This window comes from Pogona vitticeps, chromosome 5, assembly GCF_051106095.1.
Source record: "Pogona vitticeps strain Pit_001003342236 chromosome 5, PviZW2.1, whole genome shotgun sequence".
Taxonomy (NCBI): domain Eukaryota; kingdom Metazoa; phylum Chordata; class Lepidosauria; order Squamata; family Agamidae; genus Pogona; species Pogona vitticeps.
In genome coordinates, this window is record NC_135787.1 from 99,518,125 (window position 1) to 99,538,573 (window position 20,449).

Sequence of the window (20,449 nt, forward strand, 5' to 3'; positions counted from 1 at the left end):
TGAAACAAGAAGCCCTGTCCAGAAACTGGGAGATAGAAAGAGAAGGCAACACTGAGACTAGGGAGCCAATAGAAAGGGGAGGAGAAAGATGTGAAAAAACACAGGAAGGAGTGTACTGTAGCGTTCTCCATTTATTAGATCTATGATTCTTGTTGTATTATGTAATGGTTTATGAATATTCATGTTGCTGAGAGGTGGAGTCAAGAGAGATGCTATTACACTGGTTCTTAACCTTGGGTTACTCAGGAGTTTTGGACTGCAACTCCCAGAAGCCTTCACCACCAGCTGTCCTGACTGGGGTTTCTGGGAGTTGCAGTTCAAAAGTATCCAAGTAAAAAAGGTTAAGAACCACTGCTATAAGAGGCAGATTCAGAGAGTCAGAGAGTTAGATTAAGGGAGTTTAAGTCAGTTAGAGAAATGTAAGAGTCAGTCAGGAGAGAAAATCCAGACAGAGTAATAGAGTGTGTAGTTTGGGAAATTTAGGTGTGATTAGCTACTGAAGATATTTATGAATCTCTGTGATCAATAAACCAAAGTTTTATTTAAAAGAACTTGAAGTGTGGACCTGAATCTTTCTGAAGTACTGGTGATTTAGAGATCGCCTGGTGGCAGCAGTGTTAAAGAGAAGAGTGTTTGCCTTCGTGTGCTCTGAGGCTTGAAGGTCAAGCAAAAGGGGCACGAGGGTGGACGCCACAAGGAGAAATGGAGGAAGGCCAGAAAATGGTGGGAGAAAGGGCATGTATAAAAACAGGAAAAATAGTGTAGCAAGAGAAAGCAAATTCAGAGAAAGAGAGATGGAGAGACAGTAATAATGAACAGGTGGTGTTGGAAGACCCCGGACAAGTGAATGGGTTACCCTTACCCTATAAAAGAAAGAGTCAGCGAGAATGTAGGATAGGGAAGCACCCACTAATCCACCATACTGGGGAGAGAGAGAAGAGAGAAAACTCAGAGGGTTAGAAGGAGAAGCCAGAGACAAGTCCTGGGTCCAAGATAATCAGGGGTCAAGGAAAGAGATCGGTCCCAGGAAGAAAGACTTGAACTAGGAGACAGAGAAATTGGGAATCATTTCAAAGGAGCAAGTGAAGGAAAGGGAATGGGACTGCTGTCCACGTTGTGGAGTCTCATGCATATGCAGGCATCCCCACTTTCACCTCTGTTATGGGAAAAGTTTGGTGGGGACAGACGCTGCGTCAGAAATGGACAGTATAAGTTTGGCCCATTGGCTCATTATGAGGAACCATTTGAGATGGTGGTGGAACAACCGCCCTTATCATTAAATAAAAGTGATGTTCTTAAAAATGAAGCCTAGTCATCTGTGGCGGGGGGGTACATGCACTGGGGATGTCAGTCCTGACCCCAATCACAGAGGGAAGGCACACCAGCGAGTGGTGGGAGTGCCAAACAATTCAAACTAAAAAGATTTCACAAGCGACTTAAAATAAATGATTCTCTTGCCATGCAGTAAAATACCTTGCTTTCTGACAAAAAAGCACCCTGCCCGGGGTGGGGGTGGGGAATCCATACTTCCCTGCATGTCATGTAGATGGAATTTTTAAGAACAATTTGAAACATGGTAAACACAATTCCAAACCAGGTTTTATTGCATGTGTAACTGCACCCTTAGATAGTTTAATTTTGGCAGGCTAAATGGTCAGTGGATGTATGGGCAGAGAGAACAATATGTATGGGCAGAGAGAACAATATTTTATGTCACCACAAGTATATACAGAGTCACGGGGCATTTTTTGCTTATGACATAATAAGCAGCTATATCTTGGGCACTGCCAGGAAGGCTTATCTCCTTACTTCCTGCTCTAACTCAGACTTGAAACTTTAGGGGGTGGGGAATCATAATCAGGAACTCCTTTACTGAAACACCAAGATTTTAGGGTGGAGTACCAATTTTTGTAGAAAAAAAACAACAAGAAAAAAGTCTAGGAAATGAATAGCTAAATTGCTTCCTTTCTGCTGGTTGTGTTCAATGTAAAAATAATCCTCCATGAAAAAAAAATCAAGGTGTAGAAGATGAATGCTGCACAATAAGTATAATGTGTCCTTTGACTTTCTGCAGGCCACAACCTTTCATTTTTGGTGGGTTTTGCACTTTCATGTTCTGGGAGAAATGAAGCATATTTCAGTCTAATTCATTTCAGTGGAAGAGAATTAATTTAAGCATGTTTCACTTCTGCCACTGAAAGTAACATGAAAAAAACAATTTGTAACAGCTGTTGGTCAAGACTGAGAAATCATCTCTTCTTATCACCACACCTAAGGGAACAATATCTGCTTTCAGAGTCCCCTCCAAAAAGGCAATTATTAGCATTGCTATTTGTGTTGTATGATGAAGTCCTAATTCTGAGCTCATAGTACTCTATCTTGCAGTATATCACATCGCACATTAGACTCTTGTCAAACAGTTGTGTAATAATCAAGATTTCTCATGATGTTAATCTGTGTACAAAGATGTTCAGAAAAACAGGAAGAAGAATGAATAACAGGTCCATTGTTAAGAAGAGTCATCTTGAAGAAATGATTAGCATTTAAATTAAGATATTTCAGATTGACACATTGAAGTAAATTATCATTGAGCCATGCCCATAAATTAGTCTTGCTCGTAACAGTGTACATACAGTTTCTTTCTCTTTTTTAAAGGCAAGCATATACATGCATTTAGTACATTTGGCATATGAAGCAATGAAACGCACACAAAGCTTTGTGATAGATGAGCCCTACAGGCTATGGGACCATGTAATTTTTGTAACCTTTTACCGCTGGCTTGCATCTTATTACCATTACAGGAATTGTATGGATACACCCACTAGAAGTTAGCAAATACAGATACCATGATGTTAAGTTCTCATGCCATCTAACTGCACTGTGCATTCACCCAAACAACAAATTCAGAAGACCAGCTGTCTATTCCGTGTTGCAAATAGAAGGTTGTGGACAAATATGAGCACAATTCAAGAAAGGTTTTACTGCCCTTGAAAAACTTATACCAAAACAGACATACACACTCACTAAAAGCAGATGGAGGGGTTTTGACTAAGTTGGATTATACTGGATCCTTTTGTTGGGAGAAAGGCAGAGTCCTGTATAAGTTCCAATGGCATGCTTTCACTGATCGAAATGGTTCCATCAGTGGTCTCAGGAGGAGATGTTGCCTCTCCACTCTCAGATTCTTATTTGGTAAATTGGGAAACATTCCAGAGAAACTTTTGGGGTGCCACAGATGACTGCTGGGCAAAGTGAGATGGTGTATGGTCAGTAAAAACAGATGGCTTTCTGGAAGAAGAACACCTCCTTGCAAACTGCTGCCCCCATGGATCCTGTTGAATCCTGGCTTTTGCTTATGTGAAGCATAAGCAAAAGCCACACTTGCTTCACATTTCACTCCAGGCAAATGCCAGTAAAACTCTAGGGATATGCAAAACCTGCTCTGAGAAGATATATTTAAAGTGCAACCCTATGCTTCGTTTCATAGGGGCTACCCATATCCCTCTTCCACCCAGTCAGGAAGATCATTATTTTCAAGTTGTGTATTTGTTGTACAGTATAAGAGGATTCATTCCATATCTGTAAAGATCTGCAAGTGGGATCTGAAAGCCTTAGGAACGGACCTCAACAGATGGGAAACCTTGACATTGAGCATTCAGACTGGAGGCAGGCGGTGCATCATGGCCTCTCCCATTTTGAGGAGACACTTGTCCAGCAGGCCGAGGCAAAGAGGCAGTCCCAAACCCAGCAAAATCAGGGAGCTGGACAGGGGACAGACTGTCTTCAGTGTGGGAGAGATTGTCACTCTCGAATTGGCCTTCTCTGCCACACTAGATACTTTTCCAAGACCTCTATTTAGAACATGTTACCATAGTCTCTCAAGACTGAAGAATGCCTACATAGAAAGATCACCAAAGCATATCAGTCAATGCCTTAAAAGAAAAAGATAAAAACTGGGTTAAAAGAGACTGGCTACTTTTATTCAGGTGTTGTCTTCCAACTAGTTCTCTGGTGTTACAGAGGCATTTCTGCACAAAACCGCATAGCTAATAAATGGAAATTGTCTGCTAGCTGCTCCATGGTGAATGAAGCTTCAACTAAATGATTGAATTATCTCAGCCTGGATTGGTCTAGGATGGTCATGCTAAACAGAGTCCTTGCATCCATGTGCAAAGGATCTACAGTACCACATCACACCTCAAGTGACTTTAATCTAACTTCTTTCCCTTTCTTCACAGTATCCCATCTGCCTAAGCAGCCTCATTATTTTACAGTTTTATTTATTTGTTTATTAATTTTTTGTTTATTAATTTGTTCATAAACATATTTCTAGCCTTTCCTATGTTGTAATATCTAATGGTAGGGTCCAATCAATGAAATCATTTTTTTTAAAAAATTAAGATTTTGAACACGACTGAACAACGACGAAGATTTTGAACAATGTAAAACAGCTCATCAATCCAAATAAGGCTCACAGTCTTTACCATGCATGTCAATGTGTCTTCCTTAATACTGATGACCAATTTTTAAAAATAAATATATAAATAAATAAAATGATGAAAAATGTTATTAATGGATAAGTTGGTTGGTCAGCTTTTCTGGAAAGACGTTATTCATTGTTTTGTTTGTTCTGTCTATTTTGCATATGGTAGGTGTAATATGTAGCCAAGTTACATAAAAATGAATATATACTATCAAATTGCCCATTTTCAAAGCACCACAGGGATGATCACATCTTCAAAATAATGGATTTGTAAAGGTCTGTTTTCAAAAGGACTGTTTGCGGAGCACGAGCATAATCCTAACCAGTCAGGATAGCCAAGAGCCAGCTGAGTTTAAATTATATTTGTATATGTTTTTTAAAATTTCTTTCCTCCTACCTACCTTATTTCCTAACAAGATTATCAAGTTTTCTTTAATTTTCTACCCTAGTAGATACTATATATAGCACTTAATCCTTTAATAAAAAAACAAAGACCAGCTTATTTTTTCTTTCATTTCTAAATAGCCTGACAGAATAATGTGTGGTCTTCTTTCTCAAGCTGCTCAGATCATGAAAAAGGTCATTGCTATTAAATTACAGATTTTTTTGAAGCAAATGTGGTATTAAGAATTACTGTTGAAGAATATACAGTATTATATTTCTTATTTAAATATGCCTATAAATAGTATTTTGCAACCTTGAATTTCCGTTCAGATACTACAGTGCTGACATATTTAGAATTAAGGTCCAAACTGATCTTCTTTCTTAAAATTTTTATTTTTATTCTGAAGAGAGTTACAAGAAACCACAACAAAGCGAAGCAGTTTCAACAATAAACAAAGGAAAGTTTCTGATTAGTTCACAAAAATAAAGTTGGATGAAAGAGAATAACAAGCACTACATGACATCAAATCATCCAATCAGATTTTGCTACATGAGATATGAGAACTTGGCAAAACTTTGATTAGAATTTTGTTGGTGGTTGAGTTAAGAAAAAAAATTGTGACACACTGTGTCAATAGAGTTCATGTCTATCAGACCTCCCTCACTCTGAATTTTCATCCAAAACCGTGCCAACACCACAATGACCTCCTCACATCCCCATCAGCATTTGACATTATATACCCTTGAGACGTCTGCTAATTTTACTAAAATACCATCTATGGTACTTTGTTCTACTGGCAGATACCTGACCTCAGTGATCTCCATTGCCATATTAAAAATTTTGGTCCTGGAACATCTATTCACATATTGCACTCACATCCCAAAACAAACATCCTGTGGCTGGCTGCAAAGAATAAAAAACAGTGCCCTTAAGAATCCTTTGGGTAGTCTTAAAGTTTTATCAGCATGAGGCAACTAGTTGTTGAAATGGTAAGAAGTCTTGTGGCCAGTCTCTTGATGTCAAAGTTGGAAATAAAATACAATACTTGATGTATTATCATAGAATAATGGAATTGGAAGGGGCTTATAAGTCCATCAAGTCCAACACCTGCTCAATGCAAGAATCCAAATCAAAGTATACCTGACAGATGGTTGTCTAATTTTCTCTTGAATGCCTCTAGCTTTGGAATGCTCACCACCTCCCAAGATAATTGTTTCTATTGTCATACTGGTCTAGCAATTAGGAACTGTTTTTCCCCCTGATATTGAACTGAAATCTGGCTTCCTGTAGAGTCTATCATTACTGTCCTGAACTTAGAGTTGATCAAGAACAGATCCTGCCCCTCCTCTGTATGACAGTTGTATTTGAAAAGTACTGTTAAATGTCTAGCTCAATCTTCTTTTCTCAAGGCTAAACATGCCCAGTTCTTTTAATCTTCCCTCATAGGGCTTGGTTTCCAGTCCTCTGATTTTCCTTTTTGCCTTCTTCTGACCTTGCTCCAGTTCGTTGGCATTCTTCTTAAAGTGGAGTGTTTAGAACTGGACACAATACTTAAGATGAGACCTAACCAATGTCAAATAGAAGGGAGCTAATACTTCACAGGATTTGGAAAGTATACTTCTGTTTTGAACCATGGCAGTACTCTGCCATGCACAGATTTACTCTCCTATGAATGTATTCTGGCTGTCATACAAGTCATGTGATCCAGAGATGGAGATAAACACATGACCCCACAGTCTTTTTGTATTCACACTAATCCATCACATGAGTTACCACTGTATCAGGCTTCTGCAGACAGTGAGTTTCATACATAAAGTAACTGTATAACCCTTCTATAATGTGGCAATATTAATACAAATGATGAAAGGCCACTCTTAGTCTGGGAGGTGCAGTGCCAGAAAAGATTTGCTAGGCGAAGTAGTGGTTTCACAGTTATTTATCATTAGTTCATTGCCCTGTTAGGATACCCTATCTAACGTTCTCAAAGAGTTGAGTATGTACATCTGGTGAAAAGGCATCAAGACAGGATTAAAATTATATTTGTCTGCTACTCGCTGCATTGCCCAGCTGCTTCTCTGCATGAACTGACAGAATTAGTCACATAGGTGATATAGATTTCTTGCTATCTCATTCTGTTGAGGATTTTATATATATATATTTCATGGCTTCCAAAGCAACCCTGGGTTTCTCTGAATTAATGTCTTCACTACAAATGCAGCAGGGCACATTCCTGATCTGCTTTTACTGACCAGGATAGCCATGATCTGCAAGTAGAGCAGCCCAAGAAAACTCTGTTGTTGGGATAGGCACAAACTAAACAATGAAACAGGAAATTCATCAAAAAATGCTAATTTGTTGATTCAGTTCAGTTCGGGCTCATCCAAACTGGAGAACCCAAATTTTCCTGATTTGTGAACCTCCTGGTTCATTGTCCTCCCCACAGCCTACTCCCCCTTCTGCCTACCCCCTGCCTCTTCCCTCTTCCTCCACTGTCGCTGCCATCTTGGGTGGTCTGCCGCAGGTTGACAGCCTCTGCACATGTCCCTGCCTATCAGCTGAGAGGCAGGAACATGCTTCAACACACACACCTGGTGCCCAGGACAGACCCAACAGAGGAAATTTCAGAACACCCTTAGGAGTCATCTACACTTCCCAACTGAGACCACTGAGATGTATCATGAATGACCTGCAGTTCATTCTGGATGACAATATTTTCTTTTCTCAGGCTTATGTGGCAGGGCATGTTTGTCTAGAGACATCCCCCGCCCAGTTTTAAACAACTACTGACACACAACAGGCAACTGAAGATGATGATGGAAATAAGAACAAACCCCTGTCAGAAACCCAGGTGTCAGTTGTGCTTCCATATTTGCACTGACAGCACTATCAAGAGCCTCAATAATGGCAGCCACAACAGAGAGGAACCAATTCACTGGTTCATCCTTTAATGTGATTCAAGCTATCTTCTGTCAGTAATGCCCCATGGTTTCAATATAGGACAAACAAGACAGTCTCTGTGCAAAAGAATTAATGGACACAGATCCAATATCAGAATACAACAGTTTCAGATCATTTCAACCTCCTAAGAAACTTTTTAACGGATTTCACAATGATCATTGTAGAAAAACGGAATTACAAAGGGATTTGAGAGAGACAGAGCAGAAAGTGGTTACAAAAACAAGTTGCAAGACATCTCTAAGGGTCTCAGTAGAGATAAAGACTTTTCTGTACACCATATATGCTGATATATGCTTATTGTGGTGTAGTCGATACAGTAATGGACTAGGACTCTAGAAACATCTATTGAAATCACTGCTCAACCACGGAAACTCACTTAAGTATTTTACTTACCTTGAAAGCCGTTATGGTAGGTATGAGTCAGTTCCCACATGAAAACTTATAGATACTCTACAGGGCTTTCAAGATAAATTTCATATTTAATGAGTGAGTTTCCATGGCTAAGCAGTGATTTAAACAGAGGCTTCTGGAGTCCTAGTTCCTCATTCTATCCACTACACTACACCACACTGGGTATATATTAACACTTAACATATAGACACATATGTGCTAATAATCAGCTTTCTGCAATACCTAATGGGTATAAAACAGTTCTCATTTGACAAACTCTGGCATTTATCTCGAAAGCATATTCTACCACTCCTTGATTCATCACCCTGGCCAGGAACTCCCAAATGAAGTAATCAAGAGTTTGTAGTCCTATTCCTAACGGACTATTACCACTTTGTCTAATATGTGTATCTTTCATGGGAATATGGATACATATAGAGGACATAACATTTACTCTCTTTGTGCTTCAGGAAGTGGATCCATGAAAGTTCACACTGAAATAGAACAGTTAAAATGATACAATATTTTGCCCCCACCCCCACCCCGCTCTTTTGCCAACATGCTAGGACAGACTCCATCTCCTTTGGAAATCAATCATAGTATCCCTTGGGGATATACTAGACTCAGAGCACTGGGTTTTTGTTTGCTTGCTTGCTTGCTTGCGGCTCCAACTCTGTTTGGCAGAGTGTTTCTAAGAAGTGGTGCTGAGGCATTACTGCTCTTGGCCTATGAGGAGGTAAGGATTCTCTTTAGGGGTTTTGAACCATATTTGTGCCAGGGAGGGCTGCGTGTGCCACACAACAGCAGTCAGCACCATATTAATACCCCCATTTACCATTCCCACTGAAAATATTGGGTACTGCACGGTAAGAGATTGCAGGCAGAGGACACTTCTCTTCTTGCTGAGATGTCCTCCTAAATGAAAGGCGATGCCACCTAAAGTTTTTCTTAACGTCTTTGGTTGTGGCTCCTCAGTAAATCAATTTTGCTCAGTTCTTACTTTCCTGAGTGAGCTGCGATCTCAGGCGATCAAGTATGGCAGAGCTAGATTTGCTCTTCTCCTTAGGGATCAATATTACCACCCTGTGGGAGGCAGATTTAATAAGCTGCTATCATGGTTTAGGTCTCTGGCTGTGTACAATTCCCCCCTGTACCTCCTGTGAGTAGAGCCAGCCTGTGTGGCAAGCTGCACAGTCTAAGAGTGCATCCAGAAGAAGTGAATTCTACCTAGAAAACCCTGGAAAAGGTCACCATATGTCAGCATTGACTTGATAGCACAGGATTGTCATTATTATCAAGCATTAGGCCAATGGTTTCCAATCTTGGGTCCCCAGATTTTCTTGGACTAAAATTCCCAAAAATCTTAGCCAGCACAGCTAGTAGCGAACACTTCTGGGAGTTTTCGACCAAGAACATCAGGGACATTTTGAACCACTACATTAGGGCATTAATGCACCAACACTAATAATTCTACATCCTGTGGTCCAACTGTGTTTCCTTCGATTGAGCCAATCCGACTGCACATTTATTTATTTCCTCTTTCAGTGCATTGTGCCACTGTACATCTTGCTATTTCAATATTCCAAACCACCTGGTACAGGTTTTTAAAAGAAATAGTACTGTCAAGAAAATAAAATAATGGCCACCATCAGATCTGTTTTCAGATCTGTTTAAGGAAATCATTTTATTGCTCACATTTCTCAAAGAAATGTGGTACAGGGCAGAAATAAAACTTTCTATAAATTTCAGCATCTCTCACTACTCTTGTGAGAGTCTTTGTCAAAGACCTTATGTAAGCCCAAATAAATTATGTCAGCTGGCTCACCTACAATCCTGCTAAATTCTTACTTCCAAAATTAACTTTAGTCTAATTCAGAGAAATATCAAGAACACCAATAAACTATACTTGATTTATTTGTTTTTAGTGGTTTGGTCATAGCTCAGCTGATGCTATGCCTGGCCTTTAGCCAGTCATGTTCAAGTCAAAAAAATAAATCATGCTTCAAATATTGCCCTCATATTCCTTCGAATACTGAATAATTTCCAGCCCATGATTTATCTGCTAAAGGAGAAAATCCAGTGCTATCTACCTCGTTTTCTGGAAGTGTTATTTTCAGAGGTTTATTGAACCAGTCTCTGAAGCAAGCCCACCCCTTTCTAGCGTACTTGATCATATCTCATATCATTCCAAGCTTCAGTGTCTCTCCATACATTTGTAGTTGTTCTGGTTTGCACTTGCTAGAAGTCTATGTGTATCTGGCAAAGCAGCGCTAAAATCAACTTTTGCAACAGAAACACAGAGAGAGAAGGTACAACGACAAAGAGAGTCAGGGCATCAGATTATGAACTTCAAGCACTCAAGGAAGCAAGCTGCCAATGGGAAAATCCCCGTCTATAATTCCCAGTGGCCATGCTAGCTGGGACATTAGATAGCTGGCAAATTAAGACCATTGACAAGCAGTACCACAGACTACATTGAAAAAGGAACCTCCGTTCTAGTCTGCCTTTCCCAGCCAGTGTCTGCATGCAGGCTATAGGTACTGTGTGCAGGGACATAGTAAAGAAAATGGCCAAACATTTCATCCCTGGCTTATGCAGGCTGCATCAACCTGCCAGTTTTTCCTGAGAACTAGTCCAACACTATCCACAACACCACACTGTATCCCTTGATGGGACATAACTATGTATAAAGGAAAAGGAGCACAATGACAAGTACCTACTTGCTTTTCATGAGTTGCTTCCGAACCTGGGAAGGAGCTATCACAGCAGAGCAAGGATAAAGAAAGTTCTTTTCTTTCTTACATGGAAACTCATTTAGTTAAGTGGCTAAGTGTGAGTTAAGAAGTCTCACATATCCTTCACAGATTTCTTGGATAGCCATCGACAAGCCAGTCTTCTCGGAGACTTGAATTCTCATTTGTAACTTGTGAATAAGAATACTGGTCTTCCTTACAGAGCTGTTGTAAGGAGAGCACTCAGGAAATATGTTTTATAAATATAGCTAATATTTGCTATTAATAAATATTGGATAATATTGATTACAAAAGACAGTAAAATATGCTATTGTTATGTATCATCAAGTTGCTTCCGAATTATGGTGACCCCCATGAATGACTGATCTCCAAAATGCCCTGCCCTTAATTGCCCTGCTCAGCTCATGCAAACCCAAGTCAATCCATCTCACATTTAGTTTTCCATTTTTCCTGCAACCTTCAACCTTCCCAGCATTCTTGTCTTTTCCAGATAATTAGGTCTTCTCAAGATGTACCCAAAGTAGTTAAGCCTCAGTTTAACATTTTTGCCTCAAAAATAGATAGTTCAGACTTGATTTGATAGTTCAGACTTGATTTGATCTAGGATGTAGATTCTTGTCTTTTTGGCAGTACTGTATCCACAAAGCTCTCCCCCAGCACCACATTTCAAATGGATAATTTTTTTTCTCATTCTCAGCTTTCTTTACTGTCCAGCTCTCACACCAATACATAGTGATTAGAAATATCATGTACTGGTAGAGAGAAAAAAAGAAACCGTTAAGTAACTGCATTGCAAAAATACAGATTTTAAGGGATTTTTAAAAAATGAAACTTCACTTTCCTTGCAATTTATCCTCACTGTTTGTTTGTTAGCATAAGTCCATTCCATGGGGCATATGACCAACAGAGCACCTGAACATACGTGGTTTTGCCAAAATGGACTCCCTGCTTATTTTTCCTCTCTCATCCCCTGCCAAGGGGGGGGGCGGGCAGGGAGGGATATGCAGTAGCTGAAAGATAACTTCCTGATATCATACCCTTGGGTAGTACACCACCCAAGGCCTGACCTTCTTCCCTGTGCAAGAAAAAGCATTTTTCCCCCTGAGGTGTGGGAAAAGGAACTGCCCTCATGTTTCAACAACTGTTTCTCCTCCGCCTATTTCCTCCTCCGTTTTCTTATACTTGCAGTCTATTTCGCTATCCTCTAACAATAGCTTTGTTTCCACAGCTGCACTGATTATATTTCTCAGTGCTTCTCATTTTTTGGGAACTACTAGGGTGGGTCATTTTTCTTCGTTTTACTTGGAACAGCCTAGAATAATATTGTAGAAGAGTCTGATAATAGAGGTAATAAGCACAGGCCACTTTTCCTTCTTTGCATGTCCTCAACTCTGGATGCCCCTCCACCACACCCTAGCCTCTTTCAGCTACTTTACATAACAGAAAGTCCACAGCGCTGGTCCTGGACAGCGAGCCTGGAAAATTCTAATGTTTAATAGGAATAAGCATAAAAGGTCATGCTGTATTTAATGTGCTGTATGCACAGCCGTGGCCTGCTTCTCATGCTTAGGCATTGTTTGATCCTGTTTCCTGCTTAAAGCAAAACTAATATTTATGGGCATCTCCTTAATATTTTACCAGTGCATGATCTTTTAGCTTATTTACTGGGGAAAGGGGTTGTTTGGATGTATTGTTCTAATATGCACAGCTAGTCCAAAAAATAAAATCTGATATTTGTTTCAGTTATTTTTGTAGTAATAGTTTAATACAAGGTGAACAGTAATGTAAGAAGGTAGAGAGGAATTTAATAAGTCCATTCAAAAAGCAAACATTTATGTTTTAAAGAAAATCAATACACCATAAAAAATAAAGTTTTTCATAGAAAACATCTCTTAGTGTTTCTATGAAATATTGTCTGCCATTAGAAACCCTAGGTTCTGCTCTCTGGGCAGAGAGTAGAACCTAGGATTTCTAATGGCATACAGCCATCTCCCCAGAGAGCAGACCCTAGGGTTTCTAATGGCATACAATCACATGTCACACACAAGCAACTCTGAGCTTACTGTAGAACGTACACTCAAGTGGGAGGCAACTTGTCTGACCCAAGAATTTGTTAACGTAGCCTTATTCATATAATCTAAAGAAGATTTGACCACTACAAATGGTGCAGGGATGAGGGTGCACATACTGTCCACAATGTTACCATACATACTGTTGGATAACTCAGTGGTTTAGGTCTCTGGCTGTGGAGCCAGAGTTTGGGAGTTTGATTCCCCACTGGGCATCCTTTTGATAGGGGCTGGACTCAACAGTCTATAGGTTCCTTTCCAGCTCTGCAGCTCATGCCTCATCCCATCCTCCTTGCCTTCAGAAGGGAAGTCTGAATGAGATTGTACTTATGTTCATTTCAATTTAAGAAGATGGCTCAAAGCCTGGATGGGAATATGGACCCAATTCATGAAGATTGGCCTACTTGTGTTCATCTGAATATGAGCAGACTCTACATTGTGTTCTCCTTCAGGGAGAAAGGTCCACATTTTGGCAGTGCATTTACTCCTTTTTGGTAATGTGTAAGTGGCCACCCTATTACCCCCCTCCCCGGGTTTCCTCGGTTCAGCAGGGGAAGTAGAAGTTTTGACTGAATGTACCTAATCAGCCCTCTCTCATTATTTAAGTAAAATGGTTGGGAATGGTCATTTTATAAAGAAAAGATGAAGTAGGAGAAGACCCCAGGATGCATCTGACTATTTTAAAGGCACAACCCTGACTCTGGGCAGTAGAATGTAGGCAATGAAGTAGACCCCCTTCAACTGCATTCATATTGGTTTCATCAACTAAGAGCATGTGGTTTTTTGCTAGCAGTCTGGAGCAGACTGTTGATAATCTGGACCAAGAAAAACAAAACACAGATTGCTGAGAAAGTTTTGAACCAGATGTTTCCAATTGAGGTCTTCAGTGATCTCTCCTGTTCAAGAGATTATTGTTGTGGTACTCAGAGCTGCTGAAGTTCATTGCTTTTAGAGTAGGGGTGGACAAAGTGTAGCATGAGAGCGCCAAAGGCACACAACATGCCCTGTTTGAGGGGAATGGTCAGTTATATCCTTCAAAGACAGGAGGCTATGATTAGTTATTTGGGGGCATGCTCTACCAGTGGGCTGTTTGAAGAGTGCACAGGTGTTGGGTTTTTTTTTTTCAAAACTGGAAGCCACCAGTGTTTGGGGAAGTGGAAAGGCTTTCACACAAGCCTGAAGCAGGCGTTAATGAACTGAAATGATCTGAAGTGGTGCAATAGGCCCTTTTTGCTCATTGGAGTACAGTGTTTTCTGGGTGCTAAAATGATACATGTGGGACAGTGGTAGCCCACAGTGGTAGACAGTGGTAGTGGATGACCAACTTCCTGGATGTTGGTCATCCATATTGTAGAGATTCCAACTGACGTTACCTCACTGATCCTGGGATATGACAAGGATCCAATAAATGAATGAATTATTTGTCATTAATTAAATCCTATCTCACCAGTTCAAGATAGAACAAGGTTGGCAGAACACCCAATAACATTATATGAGAGTTTTGTGAGTAGTAAGGCTACAGTCACAGTAGCTTCTTGTCAATGGTTGAGACAAGTCCAATTATGGTTTTCTCAAACAAGACTGAAAAGGTTTATATTTTATTTAAATTGCTTTGCAGTTAGATATGGTTTGCTCGGAATGTAAACACTTCTTATGCTCTCTGTTTGATTTCAGCAGTTGTTGCTGCTCTCCACTTAGAGTGTGAGTCTACATCAGTCTAGACAGATTTGTGTAAATCTAGCTTAAATCAGTTGTTTGACTAAGTTCTGTTAAATTCAATTTTAGTATTTATTTGCACTTTATTTAAATCACAGTGCTGACAATAGGCTGTAATTAAAAGTACTTTTTGATAGAAATTGGTTGATGATTAAAATGTACATATAGGCTGATTACCAGGGGACATGCAGGTAAAACTCTCTGACGGGCAGTCCACAACTTTGCCTTCCATGATGCACATGCCTCCTTTTGCTGACTACCGGGGAATAGTAAAATAAAGCTAAAAGATTCAGCTAGTCATGGGGAAAAAAACCTACAGTTTAATTGGTTATATGTCCGTGTGACATCATGTTATCAAAGCGTTGCCTGTTTGGGTGCAATTTCCTCTGGAGAAATCCTATCCATCTCTCTGTTTGTCTATCTATCTGTCAATTAATTTATTGAAGGTTTTGAAGCTACAACACGTGGGGCAAAAACTTTTAGTGAACAGCACACCAAAAATGTATGCAAGAAATTTTCCTGCATTTCACCTACTGTACTTCCAATCTTCCTTTTTGCCTCAAATTTCCTTAGTCAGATTTTGGTGCAGACATAGCTGGTGGCCAGCATCTTTAATTATCTTAATGTGGCAGTGAAACATTCAATAAAGATATGTGGTGGGGAAAGTGACATAATATGCAATCTAAAATATTAGATAATGATCATCTTAAACATCGGGTATTCATATAGGTTTCAATTTGGGCAACAGAAAGCCAAAAGCATACACACTGAATATGTGCTGCTAATTCAGACCAGTCACAGACTGACTGTCTCTGCAGAGCGCTGACTCACGGCCAGAAAGCAATAGCTAAAAGGGCACATGCCAGCAGAATCATTATTCTGAATTTCATACAATCAAATTAACAGAAAAGCTTGGTGGGCGAGACTGTTGTCTCTCATGTTTAACATTAAAACAGCGAAGAGGGCCTTTCTGAAAAGACCTCTGTGAGAATATCTATATATCTATATCATTCCAGTGAAAACTAGAATTGTATGGCATTTGTTTAATCCTTTTTAGTATTGGTATATTCACTATTGTTAGCTTTATATTGCCTTTTAATGATGTAAGCTGCCTTGGGTCCTTTTCAGGAGAAAGGTGAGGTAAAATTAAATTAATTGTTACAAATGATTATGCTTTCTCCCAAAATGAAACAGATGTTAAGACAGTTTGTAGTAAGGCTATCTTTCCCATAACCAATATATACTGCATATCACCTGAAGATCACCACAAAGCTCAGATTTCTGCCTGTAGTGGAGGGGGGGGGTTGTCTCAGAATGGTAGCTCATGCTTCACTATACTTTGTTGACTAACCTAAAAGGCTTGACAGAGATGCCAACTTTTAGTGTTAAACTTCTGGTGTCTGGGCTGCCAGGAGTTCCAAGCTGGAAATATAGTTAAGCATGCTTTGGGCTTGGCTACACAGGCTCATTTGCAGCAGGTTGGTGTAGAGTAAATAGGGTTGCTTAAGGCTGGCTAGAAATCTAGTATATCATGGGCTCCAATCTTTGGATCTATGTGAAATACACACATCAAGTGGCCCTATTTTGTCCACCTCCTTAAAGGAAAGAAAATCCACCTTGCCCACCCACTCAACAACTCTGACAGCTTTAAAAGTGCATGCAACAAGTAAAAGGCTGCATGTTCCAAATAGACTAAAATCAAATTCTCTTTGCTTCATCTCCATGCACCTGGCCTATGATATAAATCATAAAGACAATATGTGGTAGTAGATACAAATCACAAACACAATTTGTATAGATAGTGACTCTTCTCACTCCCTGTTCCCCAGGAACTTTCAGTGACACCCTCTGGATCCAGCAAAACAAGTCTTTAACTGCCATGCTTCAGCTGCTCCAAAGGAAACAAAATCTCTCTCTTGGCCCCCTCCTGTGTCCTCCTGCTTCTGGGAGGAAGTTTTCAATTAAAAAAAAATTCTTTAAAAGGTTCAGTGCATCAATACTGCCTTAATTTTTTTAATTTTTTTTGTAAACCCTTTGCTCCATGGAAGAGTAAAGGAAGGAAGTCTTCAGTTTCCCAGTTTCCCACAATCAGTAAATGGTTAAGCTGTATGTTTAAGTCACTAATGATACTAGGAAATCGATTTGTTCCCAGCAATCACATGTCCTGGAAATGAGACAAAATCGGGTGATCCTACCTACACCCAAAATGCTCCTCAGGGCCTCCAAGTACAAAGTGCATTGCTTGGAGGGGAAAAAACATTTGCTTTTATTATATGTGGTGGCTTTCAAATCTGTATGTCCATCTCTCCCCTGCTCTCAATTTGTGCCATGAGTCACAGACTCTGCACAAAGGTGTTTGTGTGCTGACCAGATAATATTTATTATTTTGCAAATAGTCACACAAGTCCTCACCCCCTCTGGCATCCCAACGTCCCACCCCTTGCTCTCAGTTCTTTATCCTGAAATCACAGGGAGTAGGAAGCTGCTGAACTGATAACCCTATTTCCTCATCTCTTGTGGCACTGTGGAAGGCAAAGGAAGTACTGGCCTTACCACTGCTGCAAGTGGCAGCTGGAGGGAGGATATACTTTTGTTTTCATGCCCAGATGATCTACAGTGCTGGTTTTCAACCTGTGATCCTCCAGATGTTTGGAGATCTCTCTCTCTCTCTCTCTCTCTCTCTCTCTCTCTCTCTCTATCTATCTCTCTATCTATCTCTCTATCTATCTCTCTATCTATCTATCTATCTATCTATCTATCTATCTATCTATCTATCTATCTATCTATCTATCTATCTATCCCTCTCTCTGGTTTCTAGCCATACTACACTGAACAATATTACCATATTAAAATTGTTGCATATACAAGCTTGTAACCAAAATATTTAAAATACACATATACACAAAAAAATCAGGTAAGAAAGCCTGCATTAAACACATTTTCTTGAGCCCAAACTAACTTTACATTAAGACACTAATACATTTAGGTTTTGAAAGTTACAATTTTAGCGCTAGTTTAAATCCAAAGCCTGAAAGAAATGAAACTTCAAACTGAAATTCAAACCCGTATTTAGAGTCAAAAAGCGGTTTAAACCACAAGCCAGATTCCAAAGCCACACCTGAAATTGGATTTCACCTAATCAGTGGAGGTGACTTCCACCATCTTAAATTTCCTTCACATTTATAAGCAATAAAGTTATTCTTCTTATCACCAATAAATTCCTTTAGCCTCTTCTAAACAAAATTTGACAGCTGAAGTTTGTATCCCAGAGGCTCCAGCCAGTAGCCAGGAATTCTGGTAGTCAGAGTCAAGACCATATGGCCAACCAAAGTTTTCAGAGACCTAAAAGGTTTCAGTTGGCCCTATACAGTATTACTGTACTACTGACTAAGCAGGTGAGCTGCATGAAGACCAACACCACAAAGTTTCTTCCCTAATTTCATACAAGTTTTAATCCAAGAAAAGTGGGTTGTTGTTGTTGTTGTTGTTGTTGTTGTTGTTGTTGTTGTTGTTGTTGTTGTTGTTGTTGTTGTGCGTGTTTTGTTGGAGGAGGAGTGCTAGGTAACTGCAAGTGCCAAGCCAATATGTATTTCTGCCACCTGAACATGGTAAATCATACCTTGAAAACAGCAAAATATTGCACTGTATCTTTGGCTCCTACCCAAATTGCACCTGGAATAGATTGTAAACACTGTTTCTGACTCATGCAAGGGAGGGAGATTCCAGCAGGAGGAAATTTAAAATTTTAAAAAATAACAACTTTTTCTCTTTCACACCCTAATGGAACTTCCCAGAATTATGTTAGTGCTGAAATGCATGTTACATTTCAGCCCTGGAAGATACAAACAAATATACATTTTGTCTATACAGAAGTGTCCCAGCAATCAAACCAAACAACTGTTCTGAAGTCTGTTTCTGTTGTAGCATTCTGAATTTCTGGTAAAATTATTTGTCTTAATCAGCAGAAGTACAGAGACCCACAGAGGAGAATAGGTTTAAGTTTCCCAGATAGTCCACCCCTTTCTTATTATCTTGCACTTAAGGTCTCAGTAACACTCTGAGACATATGTAAAAGAAAGAATAGAAATGTTTCATTACCTACAGTTGTGAACAGAGCAACAGCAAATAAAGAGATAACTCTGTTTCCAATAGACTAAAGAGAGAGAAAAGGAACATTTATTAGAGAGATGAGTCTCTCTTTGAATTCAGAGGTCGGAGAACACAATTGATTAGTGCTGAATAGATAGATAATCACCCCAACCCACAAAAGCTCTTCCGGATCAAACAAGCTACAGACAGCATGTAAGGTTTCCCAGAGTTCCGCTTGGTTTTTATCCAACGGTATAATGACCATCAGCCACAAGTAAAGTAGAACTTAAAGCAGATAGTAAATTAAAAAGATTAAAGAGACTAACTACTTATCACAGAAGCTCCAAACCAGTTGTTTTTATATTGGGGAAGGGAATCCTAGATAACAGGACTGGGAAAGAACGTCCGTGTTCTTTCCCTCCTATAGAAAACTTCCTCCCTATTGTTGGAGTCTTCATTTCATGGCACATATTTGCCTGAACACTTTGTGTGTGTTGTGTGCCATCAAGTTGGAACTGCCTTACAAAGACCCTAATAAGGCTTTCAAGGTAAGTGAGATATTTAAGGAGTGGTTTTACCAGTTTCACTCCCCCAGTATGTTTCCATGGCCAAGTGGAGATTCAGACCTTGTTCTCCAGAGTCCTAGTCCATCACTCTGTCCACTACACCACACTGGATTAGGGACGCTTAAAGTTCAGTAGAGGAATATTATGTCTTCACAGGATAGTTTTTTGAAAATAGAAACGAAGAACTATACGAAAGAGGTGAAAACATGACAGATTGCTCAAGTATTTTCTTATATGAATCCTTTTGATAAATGGTAGATCCTAGAACCATACCTGGCAGACTTAATTATCCTTTTTCTCTCTCATTTACAAGTTTATATACTTCTTTGTACTTAGATAATCTTCCAAGCATTTTGATATCACTGTCTTAGGGTGGCCTCATTGCAACTTGAAATTAGTAGGATTAAGCACTTGATCACTCAAAATCAGGATGAGAGGAAATTACGATACATATGCAAACACCCCCCCCCCCCCCGTGAAATGTCATATTATCCTATGTGCTGCAAGTTTTCATAGATGAAATAGTTAGCAATAAGGTATGGTCCATGATGGGGCCAACACAATCCTAACTCAAATCTGCCACAAGAAGAGTGTGGGGACTAAAAGCACACACAAGTATCTTGTTTCAGGGTGCACAAAAACAGTGAGCTATCCAACCGGGTGGGAAAGTATCATTCTCATATTAAAATGTTTCTCTTGCTTTTTTTAATTGAATGACGGAAGTAGCTGAACAGAGCAGTTCTCTCTCCATTACCCGTCAAACCTTGATTGTCAGACTGAGAAGGAGAAAGAGAGGAAAAAAGGTATAATAATTTGTATTTAACATCAAGGCTTAAAGTCAGGCAGGCCCAGCAAATGTATGCAAAAGAGAACATTTTATGTATAACACAGATTATTACTTTTAAAAAATCATTTGTTGTTCATTGTTTTGCTTTATTAAATGTTAACATTGCTTGCTATTTACCTGCATTCATGAGTGGCCATGTGAGACTATAGCAGCAAAGATGGCATTACCAGTGGCAGTGATTTTTTTTAATTAA